Source organism: Pelobates fuscus, chromosome 10 (assembly GCF_036172605.1).
Source record: "Pelobates fuscus isolate aPelFus1 chromosome 10, aPelFus1.pri, whole genome shotgun sequence".
Lineage (NCBI taxonomy): Eukaryota > Metazoa > Chordata > Amphibia > Anura > Pelobatidae > Pelobates > Pelobates fuscus.
The window spans coordinates 149,944,732-149,965,075 of NC_086326.1; the positions used below are offsets into that span (position 1 = coordinate 149,944,732).

The following is a 20,344-nucleotide window of genomic DNA, read 5'->3' on the forward strand; positions in this document are numbered from 1 at the left end:
GGCCCATATGGCAGAGCATATGGGCGGGGTATTGTGATGTCACATGGTGGGCAGGACATATGGGGGAGGCGGCAAATTTTTTTTTGCCTAGGGTGGCAAAAATCCTTGCACCGGCCCTGGGCGGAGGCCTGCCACACCTAACCTATACTGTTTCTATTGAGACAGAGTGTTGCCACTTTAACCCCTTAAAACCGGAGGGTGTACTATTACGCCCTATTCTAAGCGGCTCTAAACGCCGCAGGGCGTAATAGTATGTCCTCACGGTTTTTGTTACTTACCCGGTCCTATACCGCGAGTGGGGGCATGTCCACTAAACAGTGAACAGCCTGTGGCTGCTCACTGTAAAAAAAAACCCTACTATCCGGCCCCCAACCCTGCGCAGCAGGTGGGGGCCCTAAATAACAATAAGGGGGGGCGGACCTATTGTCCTCCCCCTGGCCCCCACCCCTGAGCGGCGGGTGGGGGCCATAATGATAATGAGGGGGGGGACCTACTGTCCTCCCCTCCCGGCCCCCACCCCTGGGCGACGGGTGGGGGCCGTAATGATAATGAGGGGGGGGACCTACTCTCCTTCCCCCCCTGGCCCCCACCCCTGGGCGGCGGGTGGGGGCCATAAAGATAATGAGGGGGGGGCAGCTACTGTCCTACCCCCCACCCCTGACAAATAAAAATCCATTATACCCATCGAACTTAAAATAAAATAAAAAACCAGAGCACAAAAAAAATAATCCATCTTCACCCATGGAGGGCTCCGCGCAGACTGCCCCGCCCTGCAATTAGGCTAAGAACACTCTGATTGGTGGGTTTAACCCAATCAGAGTTCTCTTTGTCATTTTACACAGCGTGGGAAAATTCCAAAGAACTTTCCCACGCTGTGTAAAATGACAAAGAGCACCGTGATTGGATGGCTTGAAACTTAACAGTATTATGACATTCACAGCTAAAATATCAGACGGAAATACAAATGAAAAAAAAAATCTTATTTTCTCAATTTTTTAAAAATTTTATTCATAATAAATTATGTTCCATATATGAATAGTTAATGATAAATTAAAGCCCTGTTTCTTAATGTGACAGCAGTGAATTACGGTTGAACAGACATATAGCGCAAATTCCAGTTTTTGTTTACGTTTTCTTTGATCAGAACATGCACTATTAACTCCGTCCTGAAGGGGTTAAGGGGTTAATATTTATTATTCTTACACTATCACAGTTCATTTCACTATTTATTTGCTTTTGTATACAATTATTATATATTTCAGTAACTAATTAAGATATTTTTTCAGATTTTAGACCTGATTTCTAGTCCTACCAATATAGGTGATATAATTAGTGATGGAAACTGATTGAGATTTGGTCTCCTTGTTGATTTCTGTCCCTGGGGACTGTAACGGCTACTCAGGTAGTGAGAGGGTATCAGCCGTTGGAGACGTCCTTTTTCCCGGCAAACTGCTGTATAGTAATGAAGTTGCTTGTTCCCATCCACAAAATCCAAGAGGAGAGTCAGGTTCAGCTGTTAAAAAGCAAAGTAATTCTGCAGTAAATCCCCTTCCAAGAACGAGACGAGGCTACTTTTGAAGGGTCAAGAAGAGCTAAATTTTAATGACAAGGATTCTCCTTTTATGCGATTCTGCCCATGAAAGGGAGACACCTACATAATTAGGACAGTAACCAATTACAAACATGGTACCTCCCACACATTTCCTCCCCTCAGATAAACAGTTAACAACATAATTATCACACACCCATTTTTACCCGAGTTTTGGATGTACCCCAAATACTTGGGGTACATCCATGAATCCAGTATCCCCAGATAGCCCTAATCTGGGGGAACAACATATTTAAAAATCATCCCATTCGGTTAAGGGGTTCGGAAGTTATGGGACTTTAAAGTTTTGACCGACCGCACAGGCACACTAGCCGAAAATAGTTCCATAAGTTTTGGCCTTGCGGTTGGTCCTCATTCGTGCGGTGAAAAGGCACGAAAATCTTGCCATCCGTGCATTTCCTGATGATCGCTACAATCCCTGTATGTGGTATAGTCTATCTACCGAACTGCAGCACGGTCGGTGGTTCCAGCACGAATTTACGGTCTTATGGAGGTCTCAGCGGTGTTCGCCTACTCGAGTGTCCGATTTTGGTTCCAGACACTCGACGGCAAATCACCGCTGTTCGTGAACTAAGATGGCCGCGAACACGTGTAAAAGTCCCGAAATGGCGGCCACCTAGGAACTGAAACAAAGAGTTTGTGCGTTTCATACGGATGGTAAGTGCCGATCTGGGAGGTAAAATACCACATAATTAAAAAGCAGGGTCGTGCGGTGTTCAGTAGTTTGGGTTCGTTTTTCTGCATATTGAGTTTCTGCCGTACGTGTTGTATTAATAGACGAATCCTGTTCAAAAGTCCCGAACTGTGATACAAGTAATCCACATGAACCAGGTAAGCACATTCCACTGTGGTTATAGTCTCTGTTATTGGACATGTACCTGGTTAGTGGTTAAAAGGGCCGGTTTAGCAATACGTATTCCCAGGAAGAGGTAAGGTTCCGTTACAGGGACTATCTCTCAAATTTCTTTTTTGTCCTATGGCTAAATTGGGTTAGGCCCTTATTATCCACCCAGTCCATATTTTGCTACAAGTTTAGATTTCGGTCTGACATTTGTAGCTTTCTTTTTCTATTGGGTAGTGTTGTACTCATGAGACATCGCTGAACACAAATACGAGTTTTAGATCAGTAAAACGTATAATAATGATATAATCAGTGAGAATTTTTTTGAGCAAAATACAAATATAAACCCTAACTTTAGTAAATGGCTGTAACGGTACCCCGGGTATAGAAGGGGTTAACGCTGCCAGAGCTGTTCCCTTTCCCGAATGCAAAGTCAGCTACCGAACACTCCTAAGCGCCGAACAGGAAACACACGAATAATCCCCCCAAGTATGAGACGAGGCTTTGTATTGAGGGTCAAGCAGGATCTGTTTAATGTGGGCTACATGCCATCCTTTTATACAGGTCTTCCATAGAAACATAGAAACATAGAATGTGACGGCAGATAAGAACCATTCGGCCCATCAAGTCTGCCCAATTTTCTAAATACTTTCATTAGTCCCTGGCCTTATCTTATAGTTAGGATAGCCTTATGCCTATCCCACGCATGCTTAAAGGGACACTCCAGGCACCCAGACCACTTCTGCCCATTGGAGTGGTCTGGGTGCCAACTCCCACTACCCTTAACCCTGCAAGTGTAATTATTGCAGTTTTTTTTTAAACTGCAATAATTACCTTGCAGGGTTAAGTCCTCCCCTAGTGGCTGTCTATTAGACAGCCACTAGAGGGAACTTCCTGCTCTATAGCACAGGTTTTCTGTGCTAGAGCGTCGCTGGACGTCCTCACGCTGTGTGAGGACCTCCAGCGTCGCTCTATTCCCCATAGGGAAGCATTGAAATTCATTTTCAATGCTTTCCTATGGGGTGCGCTAATGCGCATGCTCGGCATTGCCGCGCATGCGCATTAGGTCTCCTCGGCCGGCGGGCGAGATCAGTCTCGCCCACCGGCCGATGTAAGCAGAAGGAGGAGTGGCGGGGGAGGAGGAAGCAGCGACATGGGACATGTCGCTGCCTCTGGTAAGTCACTGAAGGGGTTTTCACCCCTTCAGCAACTGGGGTTTGGGGGGTGGGAGGGAGAGGGACCCTCCAGTGCCAGGAAAACAGATCGTTTTCCTGGCACTGGAGTTTCCCTTTAAACTCCTTTACTGTGTTAACCTCTACCACTTCAGCTGGAAGGCTATTCCATTCATCCACTACCCTCTCAGTAAAGTAATACTTCCTGATAGACATACATACAGACAGACATACATAGACATACATGCATATAGACACACATACAGACAGACATACATACACATACATGCAGTGGTGTATCCTGGTTTTGTGCTGCCCTAGGCAGAACAAAACTCAGGCGCCCCCCCCCGCGCGCCACCCCACCCAACCTTTACCCCGCCCCGCATTCTAAACACACACACACACATTCACTGACAGATACGCATACACTAGCTAACAGAAACACACACACTAATAGACAAACTCACACTCAGTAACAGACAAACTCACACTCAGTAACAGACAAACTCACACTCAGTAACAGACAAACACACTAACAGACACACACTAACAGACACACACTAACAGACACACACACACACTAACAGACACACACACTCGCTAACAGACACACACACACTCGCTAACAGACACACACACACTCACACTCACTAACAGACACACACACACACTAACAGACACACACACACTCGCTAACAGACACACACACACTCACACTCGCTAACAGACACACACACACTCGCTAACAGACACACACACACTCGCTAACAGACACACACACACTCGCTAACAGACACACACACACTCACTAACAGACACACACACTCACACTCACTAACAGACACACATACACTCACACTCACTAACAGACACACTCACACTCACTAACAGACACTCACATAAACACTTTTTTTTTTTTTTTTACTTTAACCCCCCCCAGCCTCCTTACCTTTGGGAATGCTGGGGGGCCTTCTTTTTTCCCTGGTGGTCCAGTGGCTTTTTTTTTTTTACTTTAACCCCCCCCCCCAGCCTCCTTACCTTTGGGAATGCTGGGGGGGGGCCTTCTTTTTTCCCTGGTGGTCCAGTGGCTGCTGGGCGGTCGGGCGGCGCTGCTGGGCGGGCGGCGAGGGAGCACTCCCCCTGAGCTGTCTGCTCAGCTCCCTCGCGCGCCGCACAGTGAGGCTGGGAGGCGGAGCCGGAATATGACGTCATATTCCGGCTCCCAGCTTCACTGTGCGCAGCGAGGGACCTGAGCAGACAGCTCAGGGGGAGTGCTCCCTCGCCGCCCGCCCAGCAGCGCCGCCCGACCGCCCAGCAGCAGCCCAGCATGTCTGTTAGCCGCAAGGCTAACAAGACATTTGCCTTGGGCATTTGAGGGCGGCTTTTTTTGCCGCCCCCTGGAAAATGCCGCCCAAGGCAAATGCCTTGTTTGCCTCGCGGCTAATACGCCCCTGCATACATGCATCCAGACACACAGACATACATGCATACAGACAGACATACACGCATACAGACAGCCATGCATGCATCCAGACAGACATACATACATAGACATACATGCATACACATACAGACAGACAGACATACACATACATGCATACAGACACACAGACATACAGACATACATGCATCCGGACAGACATACATACATAGACATACATGCATACACATACAGACAGACAGACATACACATACATGCATACAGACACACAGACATACACATACATGCATACAGACACACAGACATACACACAGATATACAGACAGACATGCATGCATCCAGACAGACATACATAGACATACATACAGAGAGACATACACAGACAGACAGACATACACACACACACACAGACAGACAGACATACACAGCTCATTTTCCAGCCACCCTCCTGTCTCTTACCTTTTCTTTGCAGGAGGGTGGCTGGGGATGATGGGAGTCGGCGCTGCTCCCTCTTCATGGCTGGGCGCGCGCGCGCGTGCTCCTCCCGCGCGGAGTGAGCTGGGAGGAAGTGACCACTTCCTCCCAGCAGCACTTGCGGCTGCTTTTTTTTTTTTAAGGGGCCCGGTCGCGCTATACAACGGCCACAGCGCTGACCGGGCCCCTGAAGGAGGGGGCTCATCGGGTGACCCTAAGTGTGTGGGCCACCCGATAGGTCCCACATGTGGGGCCCGGGCAGCCGGGCCCCCCAGGGCCGCCGGGCCCATGACAACTGTTATGGTTGTCACCCCCTGATGGCGGCCCTGGCAAACACACACACTAACAGACACACACAGTCAGACACACACACACACTCACAGGCAAACACACTAACAGAAACAAACAGAAATACACTAACAGACACACACACTAACAGACACAGACAAACACTAAATGACACACACACTGACACACACACTAACAGACACAGACACACACTAACAGACACAGACACACACTAACAGACACACACTAACAGACACCCACACTAACACATTTTTACAAATTTATTTAAACACCCCCCCTGCTTCCTTACCTTTGGGAATGCTGGGGGGGGGTCTCTTCCTCCCTGGTGGTCCAGTGGCTGCTGGGCGAGCGGCACTGGCAGGCGGGCGGCTGGCGAGGGAGCACTTCCTCTGAGCTGTCTGCTCAGCTCCCTCGCGCGCCGCAGAGTGAGGCTGGGAGCCGGAATATGACGTCAGCCTCACTCTGCGGCGCGCGAGGGAGCTGAGCAGACAGCTCAGAGGAAGCGCTCCCTCGCCAGCCGCCCACCAGCGCCGCCCGACCGCCCAGCAGCCCGCCGGCAGCCCAGCATGTCTGTTAGCCACAAGGCTAACAAGACATTTGCCTTGGGCATTTGGGGGCGGCTATTTTTGCCGCCCCCTGGAAAATGCCTTGTTTGCCTCGCGGCTAATATGCCTCTGCTCCAAGTGAGGTCTCACCAGTGTTCTGTACAATGGCATGAGCACTTTACTCTTTCTACTGCTAATACCTCTCCCTATACAACCAAGCATTCTGCTAGCATTTCCTGCTGCTCTATTACATTGTCTGCCTACCTTTAAGTCAGCAGAAATAATCACCCCTAAATCCCTTTCCTCAGATGTTGAGGTTAGGACTCTATCAAATATTCTGTACTCTGCCCTTGGGTTTTTACGTCTAAGATGCATTATCTTGCACTTATCCACATTAAATGTCAGTTGCCACAACTCTGACCATTTTTCTAGTTTACCTAAATCATTTTCCATTTGGCTTATCCCTCCTGGAACATCAACCCTGTTACATATCTTAGTATCATCAGCAAAAAGACATACCTTACCATCAAGTCCTTCTGCAATATCACTAATAAAAATATTAAAGAGAATGGGTCCAAGTACAGATCCCTGAGGTACCCCACTGGTGACAAGCCCAAGCTTCGAATATACTCCATTGACTACAACCCTCTGTTGCCTGTGACTCAGCCACTGCCTTACCCATTCAACAATATTGGAATCCAAACTTAAAGATTGCAGTTTATTGATAGGCCTTCTATGTGCCACAGTGTCCATAGTTTTACTGAAATCGAGGTAAGCAATGTCTACTGCACCACCCTGATCTATTATTTTAGTTACCCAATCAAAAAAATCAATAAGTTTAGTTTGGCATGATCTCCCTGAAGTAAACCCATGTTGTCTCTGATCTTGAAATCCATGTGTTTTTAGATGTACAACAATCCTATCCTTTAACATGGTTTCCATTACTTTCCCCACTACTGAAGTAAGGCTTACTGGCCTATAGTATATATAGTATATATAGACTCCTCCCTACTACTTTTCTTGTGAATGGGCAAAACCAATCAATGATTGGTTAAATAAATCTGTGAATGGTTTTGCTAGTACACCACTAAGCTCTTTTAATAACTTTGGGTGTATTCCATCCGGTCCCATTTACTTATTTGTCTTTACTTTTGACAGTTGAAATAAAACCTCTTCCTCTGTAAACTCACATGTAATAAATGGCTCATTTGTCCTTTTTCCTAACCAAGGCACCTTTCCTTCATTTTCATCTGTAAATACTGAGCAAAAATATTCATTGAGGCAGTTAGATAGATCTTTATCCGCTTATACATACCTTCCTTCTTTTGTTTTTAATCTAACTAACTAATCCTTGTTTTACTTTCCTTTTCTCATTTATGTATCTAAAAAAATGTTTTGTCCCTGTTACAAATCGCTATTTGTAACTGGCCCTTTAAATGGAAAATTGCCCTGCTTCCTTGGATTGTGGAGAAGCCTGTTTGCCAGCCTCCTGCCTCATGACTATGGCCCCTGGAAGATTGTGCCCCTGATAATGTATTAACTTTTATTGGGTGTGTATGGCCCTTTAAGAACCGTCTGGGGACATATTGTGACTTTGCTGAACAATGTCCCTTTAAGACTATGTCCCCAGACCGGTAAAATAACTTGCCCCTGGCTTTCTCCCACTTGGTTCAGTAAATAGGGCTTACTGAACCAAGTACCACACAGGCGGACCACCCAGAAGCTAAAGTGTGCAGGCAATTTACCTCCCAGGCTGTGAGGTTACTGCCGGTCAATTGCACGTGGCGGCGGCCATCTTGGTTTCCTCGAATGCGGTCAGCGGTGTATGCTAAAGATTCTGTGGAACTAAAATCGGCTACACATTCTGCCGAACACCGCTGACCCTTACCTTCTCCCATACTGAACTTGCAGCTCCAGAGACTAAGTCCCGTTCGAAATGGGACTTAGTCGTTTTTTCGGCATGAAATTGACCGACCGCACAGCCCAAATCTATGGAACTGTTTTGGGCAGGAAATTGTGCTTGCGGTCGGTCATAAAGGGACTTCCAGCTAACTTTTGATCCACTGGAGGGATTTGGCTGATTTTTGGAAGTGTTTATGTTTGATGTATGCTGAGTCTGAATATTATTGAAATTGAATGTATGGTTTTAAAGTTACAGTGTGTGTGTAAAAACTGTATTTTTATTGTATGTAATAATTGGTTTAACTGTTTATCTGAGGGGAGGGAATGTGTGGGCTGCACCAGATGTGTGATTGGTGATTTTATGCCTCCCCCTGGGAGTGTCCTATTTGCATGTAACCTCAATAAAAGCCAGGCTGGGTGTTCCAGTCCTCAGACCTCTTCTGACCCTCAATACGTAGCCTTGTCTCGTTATTGGAGGGAACTGCTATATCACACTGGGGATTGCTATGCGCTGCATATTCCCCTGAGCTCTTAATCACTTAGCTCTTGTAAGAGCTTGTTCCGGATACGCTCTCCTGGAGGAGAGGTCTTCCCCACACGGTCCTGGAGGACAGAAGCCGATCCAGGGTGGAAGGAAGACGGCGCGGCTCCAGTTAAGCTACGGCGGTTGTGGAGCCTGCGGTGGTTGTGGTGTCGTCTGCAGTGCTTGGAGTCCTCTGAGAGCGCTAGGAGCATCCATCAACGGAGGGTACTCGGTCGGAGAGTACACGGAGCTCCGTTACAGTCCCCTTTTTTTTTTTTTACTGACTGTGCTATTTTCTCTTCTGTGTGCGATTTGGAAGCTCTTATAACTTGCTTAGCCTCTTTCTGCCTAATCTTATAGAGCATTCTGTCTTCCTCACTCTGTTTTTTTTTTTTATAATTACTAAATGCTAACTTTTAGTTTTTTACTATTTTGGCCACATCTGCGGAGTACCATAGTGGTTTCTTGAATTTTTTTGCTTTTACTGACAAGCCTAATGCAATTTTCTGTTGCCTTCAGCAGTGCAACTTTTAAATAATCTAATTTCTCTTGGACTCCATTTAAATTGCTCCAATTTGATAATGACTCCTTTACACATATTCTAATTTTAGAAAAGTCTGTTTTTCTAAAGTCTAAAACTTTAGTTTTTTTGTGGTGTGACTCAGTCACTGTTCTTATATTAAACCACACTGACTGATGATCACTGGATCCTAAACTTTCACCTACAGTAATATCTGATACCAGATCTCCATTTGTTAACACTAAATCTAGTATGGCCTCCTTACGAGTTGGCTCCTCAACGACTTGTTTTAGAGACAATCCCAGTAGGGAGTTTAGAATATGTGTGCTCCTGGCACAAGTAGCTAATTTTGTTTTCCAATTCACTTCAGGAAGATTAAAGTCACCCATGATGATAACTTCCCCCTTCATTGTCATTTTAGCTATTTCCTCAACTAGTTGATTATCTAACTCTTCTGTTTGTCCTGGGGGTCTATAAATCACACCTACCCGAGTTACTGTTTGATTACCAAATTCTAACGTAACCCAAACGGACTCTATGTTCGCCTCACTAACTTTTATTAGGCTAGATTTTATGCTATCCTTCACATACAGGGCCACCCCTCCCCCTTTCTTGCCTTCCCTGTCTTTTCTATATAAAGAGTACCCTGGTATTGCTATGTCCCAGTCATTTTTCTCATTATACCATGTCTCAGTAACAGCGACTAAATCTACATTATCAGTTGCCATTATTGCCACAAGTTCATGGATCTTATTCCCTAAACTGTGAGCATTTGTAGACATGACTCTTGGCTTATAATTTTTTAACACACTTGCTAAAGGCACCTTCTGTCCTTGTTTTGGGGGGCAATTGGATTGCTGTTTTATCACCCTTTTGCCCCCCCTCCCCCCCCCCCCCCTAGTTTAAATACATCCTAGCAAAACCTCTGAACTGCTCACGGAGAACATTTGTTCCCTTTTGAGAAAGATGCAAACCATCTTTTTTGTACAGTTTATTTCCATTCCAAACAGAGTTACCATGAGAAATAAAGCCAAATCCTTGCTCCCGACACCATTCAACAAGCCACAAGTTAAAGTCCCTAACACGCATCTGCCTGTCGTTCTGAGTGTTATGCACAGGCAGAACTTCAGAGAATGCCAGTGTGGAAACAACCTGCCGTATATCATTGGCAAAAACACTAAAAACTCCCTTAACCTCTGAAACCTCATTGCAAGCCAAGTCATTTGTCCCTAAATGGACAAGTACATCCAATTCCCCTTCCTGCTTTGCTCGCTTAACAATATTACAAATACGTCTCCTGTCTCTGTGAGCAGTAGCTCCGGGAAGACATCTCACAAGACCACCATTGTCCATCTCCACACCTCTTATGATGGAATCCCCCAACAACAACTGCTTTCTATTAGGCCTCACCACAGTCTCCAAGCCTGTCTCCACAACACCACTACCCTCAGTGCCTGTCTCCATAACACCACTACCCTCAGTACCTAAGCCTGTCTCCATAACACCATTACACTCTGAAAGTGCAGAAAATGAATTATGTAGAGTAACAGACTGTTCAATATGCCTTCTATCCACAACTCTAATTCTACCAGATCCTATAGTAATCCATTTGCCATTCCTAGGACGTCTCTGAGTTTGTTTACCAGATAATTTACAAATCTCAGACTTCAAAAATACAATCTCCTGCTGCAATATAGAGAACTGTCTACAGATTAGACAGCATCCAAATCTCCAAAAAGTGGAACGTGAAACAAATGCATAACAACTATTACACTGAACTAAGTCTGCCATTCCAATGAGGTGAATAATTTAAATCAAACAAATCTTAAATTTTTTGTCCTCCTGAATACCTCAGATTACCTCCAGAATATCTCCAACCACACACTTAGAAGCAGCACTCTCCAGAATATCTCCAACCACACACTTAGAAGCAGCACTTAGATGTAGCCACCAACCAGCAAGGGACACTCCCATAGGGACCTTGTGGAAGACTGAGACAGTTTTGTACAGCAACCAATCACATGAACATTGCAACTCCTCCTCTCTATCCTGGAGATAATTGGGTTAAGTGTTAGAAGTAACTCAATTACCTCCAGGGATAGAGAATATCCTCCATTTTATATCAACCATAAAAACACATAAAAATATATATTTTTAAATATACCGATCAGAATCCCCACATTCATACATATCCCCAGATAGCTTAGATCTGAGCACTCAATATAACCGAACTGCGCTCAGATCCAATACATACAGATCAATCGCCATGGAGTTAAAGTCTTGTACAAAGAGCTTTCAACGAAACTAATTGGCTCCATGGGATGGCTATGTGGGGCAGTTTTGTTCCTGCATAGTCAATGTACCGAACGGCACGGCGTTCGTATGAACTGTTACGATTGCCTCCTGGCTGGCTGAAAGTTGGACCATAGAAAAAGATGCTCCTAGCGCTCACCAAAGGTCAGCACCGTAGACACTATAAGCACTGCAGACTCCACAAACGGCTGCTGCTGAGCTGGGATCTTGCCGTCTGCTGTCCACCCTGGACCTATGACCAGGCTCCAGTGGGTGAACCTCTTCCTTCTGTAGAGCGAAACAAGATCAGGAACAAGAGCTCTTACAAGAGATTAGTGGCTAAGGGAGTATGCAGAGCATAGCAATCCCTGTAGTGATTATAGCTGTTCCCTACAAACATGAGTCGGGGCTGCGAGTTAGAGGGGCAAATAGTTCTCTTTAATTAGCACCAAAGAGCTTTCTTTTATGCAGATTTCACACATACAGTACCACCAACAGGGTTTTGTAGAACAACCAATAAAATCCGTACATTACAGTAAAACACTCCCATTCATTCGCACAAAATCAGGCAGGCAGGAAAAATATACTTTTTACACATATACTGTAACTTTAAAACTATACATCCAATCTCCATAAAAACTACATATTATTAGGCATGTGCATGGGGAAAATTTTCGGTTCGGCATTCCGAAATTCGGGATTTTCGCAATTCGGGACTTCGGCAATTCGGCACTTCAACACTTCGGAAATTCGGCAACTTCGCCACTTCGGCACTTCGGCACCTCGGGACTTCTCTTGCAGCCGCTTGGTAGATAACGCCCTAATTCCCACGGTATTAGGGAGTTATTTACCAAAATGCTGAAAGACCTAAATTGGACTTTCAGACAAATTTACTAATACTAAGTAAAAATTACTTAGTATTAGTAAATTTTGCCCCTACTCGCTATACCGCGAGTAGGGGCATGTCTAGTAAACAGTGAGCAGCCTGTGAAAGGGTTTCCCGCCCCCCACCCCTGTGTGGCTGGTGGGGGCCCTAAAGTAAAATGATGGGGGGGACCTATTGTCCTCCCCCTGGCCCCCACCACTGAGTAGCGGGTGGGGGCCCTAAATACTAATAAGGGGGGGACCTAATGTCCTCCCCCTGGCCCCCACCCCTGAGCGGTGGGTGGGGGCCCTAAACAAGAATAAGGGGGGGACCTAATGTTCTCCCCCTTGGCCCTCACCCCTGAGCGGTGGGTGGGGGCACTAAACTAGAATAAGGTGGGGGACCTTATGTCCTCTCCCCTGGCCCCCACCCCTGAGCGGTGGGTGGGGGCCCTAAACAAGAATAAGGGGGGGGAACCTAGTGTCCTCCCCGTGACCCCCACCCCTTAGCGGCTGGTGGGGGCCCTAAATTCTAATAAGGGGGGACCTAAGGCCCCCCCGCGCCCCACCCCTGAGTGGCTGGTGGGGGCCCTAAAGTAAAATGATGGGGGGGGGACCTACTGACCTCCCCCCGGGCCCCCACCCCTGAGTAGCGGGTGGGGGCCCTTAATACTAATAAGGGGGGGACCTAATGTCCTCCCCCCTCAGCGGTGGGTGGGGGCCCTAAACAAGAATAAGGGGGGGGACCTAGTGTACTCCCCCTGGCACCCAACCCTTGGCGGGTGGGGGCCCTAAATACTAATTAGGGGGGACCTAATGTTCTCCCCCCTGAGCGGTGGGTGGGGGCCCTAAATTGTAATAGTGTCCTCCCCCCTGGCCCCCACCCCTCAGCGGCGGGTGGGGGCCCTAAAAAAATGTTTCCCCCCCCACCAGGTGACTAGGGGTCCCCAAACCCCTAGTCACCCCCTCCCCCCCAATAAAAATTATCCCCCTACCTACCCCCCTCACCCTAAAAACTACTACTTTAACTAAGTACCTGTAAAAAAAAAAAAAAAAACTTACCATTCGATGTTTTCTTTCTTCTAAAATCTTTTTTCAGCCCCAAAAAAGGGCAAATAAAAAAAACATAATAACCGACGCAATTATATAAAAAAAAAAAAAAACAGCGCAAAAAAAAAAAATCCTTCTACACCCATGGAGGGCTCCGAGCAGACTGAGCTCTGCAGGGCGGGGCAAGGCCTTGCCCCGCCCTGCAATTAGGCTCAGAGCACTCTGATTGGTGGGTTTAAGCCATCACATCAGAGTGCTCTGACAGGTAAATGAAGAGACTGACAGGTAAGTCTCTACATTTACCTGTCAGAGCACTCTGATTGGTTGGTTTGAAATCCACCAATCAGAGTGCTCTGTGTCATTTTAAACAGCGTGGGAAAGTTCTTTGGAATTTTCCCACGCTGTGTAATTTGACTCATAACTCTCTGAATGGTGGATTAAGTAACCCATGCCGACCGATGGGTGTCCGAACGGCGGACACCCATCGATCGGCAATTTACCTACAGCAACCTCACAGCCTGGGAGGTAAATTAGCCGCACGCTTCCACTTCTAGGTCCGCTTGTGTTCGGTCCGCCCCCTATTCGTCATCATTGAGTAAACTTTGACCCTGTAATTCACAGTCAGCAGACACATTCCAGCCAATCACCAGCAGACCCTCCCTCCCAGACCCTCCCACCTCCATGACGAATAGGGAGCGGACCGAACATCGCATATGTTCGCCCACCACGGCGACCGCGAACAAGCTATGTTCGCAGGCGAACAGTTCCTGGCGAACTGTTCGGGACATCGCTAGATATATCCCATTTTGAATACACTGGGTCTACTTTTGCAAATGGTATGCCATGATGGGGTAATGCTCATTCCTGGGCCACCTTATGGTCTCAAAGGAAACATAACCAATCTAGCCAAGTTCCATCAGTAAAAACTGAAATTGGCAAGCCCTATATTTGACCCAGTAGCTTTCCATAAAACCTGCACAGGTTGAGCATCGTTGTACTCGAGGGACATCACAGTATACAAATATGTGTATTTTAGTGCTGTAAAAGCTAACAGTATTATGACATTGACCGTAAAATAGCCATGCAGAACTAAGAAAATAACGAAATATCTTAATTAGAGATAAGCAGACACCTGGATGTTCGGGTTCGCCAGGTTCGTCTGAACTTCGACAAAAAGTTTGAATTCGGACTCAAACTTGACCCCGAACCCGATTGAAGTCAATGGGGACTCTTTCTTTTGGGCACTAAAATGGCTCTAAAAAAGTCCTGGAAAGGGCTAGAGGGCTGCAAAAGGAAGTAAAATGGGGGAAAGAGTAGGACAAGTGCCCTGCAAACAAATGTGGATAGGGAAATAACTTCAAATAATTAAAAATAATAATCTTGAACTAGGAGGAGGAGGTGGTGAACGTGCCCGTGTAGGTGGAAGCGGCAGTTGAGGCGGAGGAGGTAGCCAACACTGTTTTGGTTTTTTTAATTGGGGTAGCGGCCAAAATATTGGGACATATAAAAAAAGAAAACAAAGAACAAGTGCACTTGAGTATAACAATGGCTGGGTGAGGCCGGTATAAATGTCTATTCTGCACAAGGTACAGACAAGTCTGGTGGGATCCATGCCTGGTTAATTTTAATAAAGTGAGCTTGTCCACGTTGGCTGTGGACAGGCGTCTGCGCTTGTCTGTGATAACGCTCCTGCCATGCTAAACACATGTTCAGACAATACACAGGCCGCAGGGCAGGCCAGCAACTCCAAGGCATAAAGGGCAAGCTCAGGCCATGAGCCCAATTTGGAGACCCAGAAGTTGAATGGGGCAGACCCATCAGTCAGTACGTGAAGGCGTGTGCACACGTACTGTTCCACAATGTTGCTGAAATGCTGCCTCCTGCTAAGACGTTCCATATTTCGGCCATGCTAACCCTGCCTTCTGAGGTGCTGGCGGTGCCTCAGCTGCGTTGGCGACACCTTCCTCCTCCTTTGCCTTGAGCTTCCACTGAGCCCCCAGTGTCAGTTTGGAATGCCCTCAGCAGCGCGTCTACCAGCGTGTGCTGGTAGTCGCTCATCTTCCAATCACGCTCCAGTGAGGGAATTAAGGACGGCACGTTGTCCTTGTAACGGGGATCCAGCAGGGTGGCCATCCAGTAATCAGCACAAGTTAGAATGTGGGCAACTCGGCAGTCGTTGCGCAGGCACTGCAGCATGTAGTTGCTCAAGTGTGCCAGGCTGCCCAGAGGCAAGGACAAGCTGTCCTCTGTGGGAGGTGTATCGTCTGTGTCCTCCGTATCCCCCCAGCTATGCTCCAGTGATGCCCACGAGCTGTGTTAGGATGCCACCCTGCTGTGAACATGGTTCCTCCTCCTCCTCAAGAAATGTGCCCTGGCTGGACAATTGTGTACCTGGCCTATGCTGGTGCAGGAACCCACCCTCCAAGCCACTTGTGAATGACTGGCTTGATAACCATGGAAATGACCCCTCTTCCTCCTGTGCCACATCCTCTTCCATCATCGCCCAAAGCATTTTTTCAAGGAGACATAGAAGCGGGATAGTAAGGCTGAGAACGTCGACATCGGCACTGGCCATGTTGGTGGAGTACTCGAAACAGCGCAACATGACACCCACTCATTGGTGGTGAAGTGGTGCTGTTCCGCAGAGCGTCTGACCTGTGCGTGCTGCAGCTGAAACTCCACTATCGCCTGCTGCTGCTCGCACAGTCTCTCCAGCATGTGCAAGGTGGAGATCCTTGTGGGCACATTCCATTTGAGGTGGTGAGCGGGAAGGCCGAAGTTAAGCTGCAGCGCAGACAGGCGAGCAGCAGCAGGGTAAGAACACCAAAAGCGGGCACAGATGGCCCGCACTTTCTGCAGCAGCACTGATATATTTGGGTAGTTTTTCAGGAATTTCTGCACCACCAAATTCAGCACATGCGCCAGGCAAGGGATGTGCGTCAAACCGGCTAGGCCCAGAGCTGCTACGAGATTTTGCCTATTATCACACACCACCAGGTCAGACTTGAGGTTCAGTGGCAACAACCACTCATCGGTCTGTTTCATGCCCGTCCACAGCTCCTGCGGTGTGTGGGGTTTTTCCCCCAAACATATGAGTTTTAAAACAGCCTGCTGTCGTTTCCCCTGGTTGTGCTGAAGTTGGTGGTGAAGGTGTTACGCTGACCGGATGAGATGGTGGTAGAGGAGGAGGAAGCAGAGTAGGAGGAGGAGGCAACAGGAGGCAAAGAGAGATGCCGTCGGACATGCACCAAACTGCTATCCGCCTCAGGCCCAGCCGCCACTACATTTGCCAAGTGTGCAGTTAGGGAGATATAGCGTCCCTGCCCGTGCTCCACAGACGGCGTTGCGCAGTGCACACCTGATTTTGTCCGCCAATTGGTTGTGCAAGGAAGGGATGGCTCGCTTGGAAAAGTAGTGGCGGCTGGGAACCACGTACTGTGGGACAGCCACTGCCATCAGGTTTTTAAAACTGTCCGTCTCCACCAGACTGAATGACAGCATTTTAAAGGCCAGGAGTTTTGGCCTTCAGTGTTTGGGAGGTGGACAGCTGAACGCTTCCATGGTGTTCCATGGTGTGGAGATGCTTGGGGACGGTGGTGGACGTGGTGGGGTTGCTGCCACATCCTCTGTTTACAGGGTGGCAGGTGCCACTGTGACTCCAGAGGTGAAGGAAGAGGCTGAGACTGCAGCAAAAGAGGAAGCAGGAGGAGCCTGAGACCTTTCTTGGTTTTTGAGGTGCTTACTCCACTGCAGCTCGTGCTTTGCATGTGGATGCCTGGTCATGCAGGTTGTGCTCAGGTTTAGAACATTTATGCCTCGCTTCAGGCTCTGATTGCACAGCATTGTGTCTTGTCGTCAGCACATTGTCTGAAGAAATACCACGCTAGGGAACTCCTTGGAGCTTGCTTTGGTGTGCTCAGTCCCTGGGTGCGGTGGGCAGTAGCAAGCGTACTGTCTAGTGGACAGCCGCTCCGCTTTTGCACCCTGCTCCCTCTTATGCATCAGTGCACTCAATCTCTTCCACATCTGGGGCAGGGCTAGTTGGATGGCCCACGGAAACCCCGTCATCAAAAAGCATAAGAGACTGCTGCATTTCTTATGGCTCAGACTGCTTGGCTGACTTGCAAGGGGCTGAAGTGAAAGACAGGTGGCCATGGGCTGCAGGTGCCAACTCTGAGCTTTCAGCAGGGGACCGGGTGGGAGACAATGTGAAGGAACTGGAGGCACTGTCAGCCGTCCATCTACTATCGCTTGTACTTGTTCTGGCCTCACCATTTGTAGAGCGGCATTCATGCCTACCAAATAACGCTGAAGGTTCTGTCGTCTACTCGCACCTGAAGAAGGTGTTTCACTTGTGCGTGTAGCTGGCACAGATCGACCACGTCCTCTCCCTGCAACAGGAGCTCCACCAACACCACGACCATGGCCATGTGACGCTCTCCTCATTCTTTGCGTTCACCCACCAAACTAACAGATGGTTTATGTCAGGCGACAATGCAAATTTACTTTTTAGCACCCAAAAAATTTGAATTGGTCAAACTGCGATGTAACCACAGTATTTGACGGTTCTATTTGACTCTCAGATATGAAGTGCACGCCCCAAATTTACTTTTTAGCACCAAAGAAATGTGAATTTTTCAAAGTGCGATGTAAACACAGTATTTGACGGTTCTATTTGACTCTCAGATATGAAGTGCACGCACCAAATTAACTTTTTAGCACCCAAAAAATTTGAATTGGTCAAACTGCGATGTAACCACAGTATTTGACGTAACAAGCAGACTGATTGCTTATTTCTCTGTGGCACTGGGCTCAGGGCAGGGTACAAACATGTAGTATAGCACCCACAAAAATAATCGCTGTAGTTTGCAGATTCAACACCAGAATTCTTTCCTAATCTGTCCCTCACAGCTGCAGAATCCTCTCCCTACACTTATAAGAGCTCATGTGACTCCAGCTTATATAGAGACTGGGTCACATGGTGCACTGGCCAATCACAGCCATGCCATTAGTAGGCATAGCTGTGACGGCTTCTAAGGGCACACAAGTCAAACGCTTGTTGATTGGCTACCCTGCAGCTTTTCAAAACACGCCATTAAATCACCGAACTCGAACGGTTACTGAAATGTCCGGGCTCAGGTTCGTGGTCAAAAAATCATAATGTTCGGTACGAACCCGAACTTTACAGTTTTGGTTAGCTCATCTCTAATCTTAATTTCTAACACTTTTTTTTTTTTAGATGAAATGAAAGTCTTTTTTCTGCTGAACAAAATGATATATAATAACTGTGGGTGCATGTAATATGAAACGGGTAAATTATGAGTGAACAGACAAAGAGCTTAAATTCTAGGTGTGGCAGGACTGCTGCCCAACTGTGAATTGCCCTCTCCTGTGTGGATGTGCTCTCATGGAATGTATGTTTTCCCTTTTTAAATTTCCCCCTTTTCTGAAATGTTTCCATTAAATCCTGCAAATTACTTTTTACCAACAGGGGGGTGCTCCGCCACACTGAGAACCGTGCACTGGACCAACCCACTACCCCATTTAGAATGTTTAGTTAGAATGGTCACACCTCACTAACAAGGTGTGAAAACCGCAGACCACAAGCTTCAAACACACGGGGGCGCTTCGGCGCACGAACCACCCCGATACTCCATTTAGAATGTGTGGTTAGAACGTTCGCACGTTAGCGAGGTGTGAAAACCACAGACCGCAAGGGAAACACGTGGTGCATGCTTCCCCTGGATGGCCACCAAATCATATCAACGAACGCCCCCAAGGGGAGCATTCGCATCCCAAACCGGCCTGCACGCACTGTCCTCGATCCCCATGTCGGGGATCGTCCTACCCATTTCCAACTGAACTATTAGCGCAAAATGGTTTCACGCCTTTCAGCGGATTGGCTGTTGCTTGGTTTGGGTGCAAAATTTTAATTCACCGGACCAAGTTCCACGCTGTGGAACTGATTTCAGGGATGTTCAGAGCCTTGAGCCCCAGACTTTAGACGCTGGTATCTCGGGCTCTGTACACCCAAAAGCCCTGCTATCTTCAGGGATCCCAGATGGGACCCGGGGCTATCTAACGATATATGTTTTATCAGTGGGACCTCTTCCATTCCTGGGGCGCCGAGCCCCAAAGTTTACCCCCCCCTATGTAATGTGTTTGAAGATGTAACCCTGTGTGCTGTTGGTATCTCCGAGAGAGGGAGATGGTTATCTGGAAACCAACCCCCTCCTACCTAGGATTGTGTTATGTTGCATGGAAACCCCCTATAGGGGTAAATGCTTAAAAGACGTCTGTTTCCCAATAAAGTTTGTCAGTGCTTAAACCTCCAAAACTGTGTGTCATCCAGTTACTGGGGTAAATGGGTCTCTTAAGACATTAGTAGCGGGGGTAACCAGACGGGTTACCCAGGTCCCGCTACACTAGGTTTTGGTCAGAACTTGTACAATTGTCTCCGTACTTAAGTGGATAAAAGTGTTGTGAAAAAGAATGAGAACAGAGTCAATGTGATCGGATCAACATCATTAATGACTCAACAGCAGCCCTTATATTATCAATAATTATATGATAGATTGCAATTATGGCATTATTAGGCAACATATGCAGAAACGTGTGGTATTTAAAGGATTTAATAATTAAAATATTAAAGGAAATCTATATTGACAGAAACACAAACAGGTATTCCTGTCCCTAAAGCTCAGAAAATGGTATTTAGGTTTCAATGTAAAATGTGAATTTATTCAGCTTTATTCTAGTGCCACGCAGGTCCGCCATGGCTGGCCTCACTCCCATCCCGCCT

The 20,344-nt window shown here is 47.2% G+C and overlaps 1 pseudogene; it reads right to left on the reverse strand.

Annotated features, from left to right (window-relative positions):
* The window catches only part of LOC134575287 (zinc finger protein 850-like), a 203,237-nt pseudogene that overhangs the window by 125,252 nt on the left and 57,641 nt on the right, over positions 1-20,344 (reverse strand).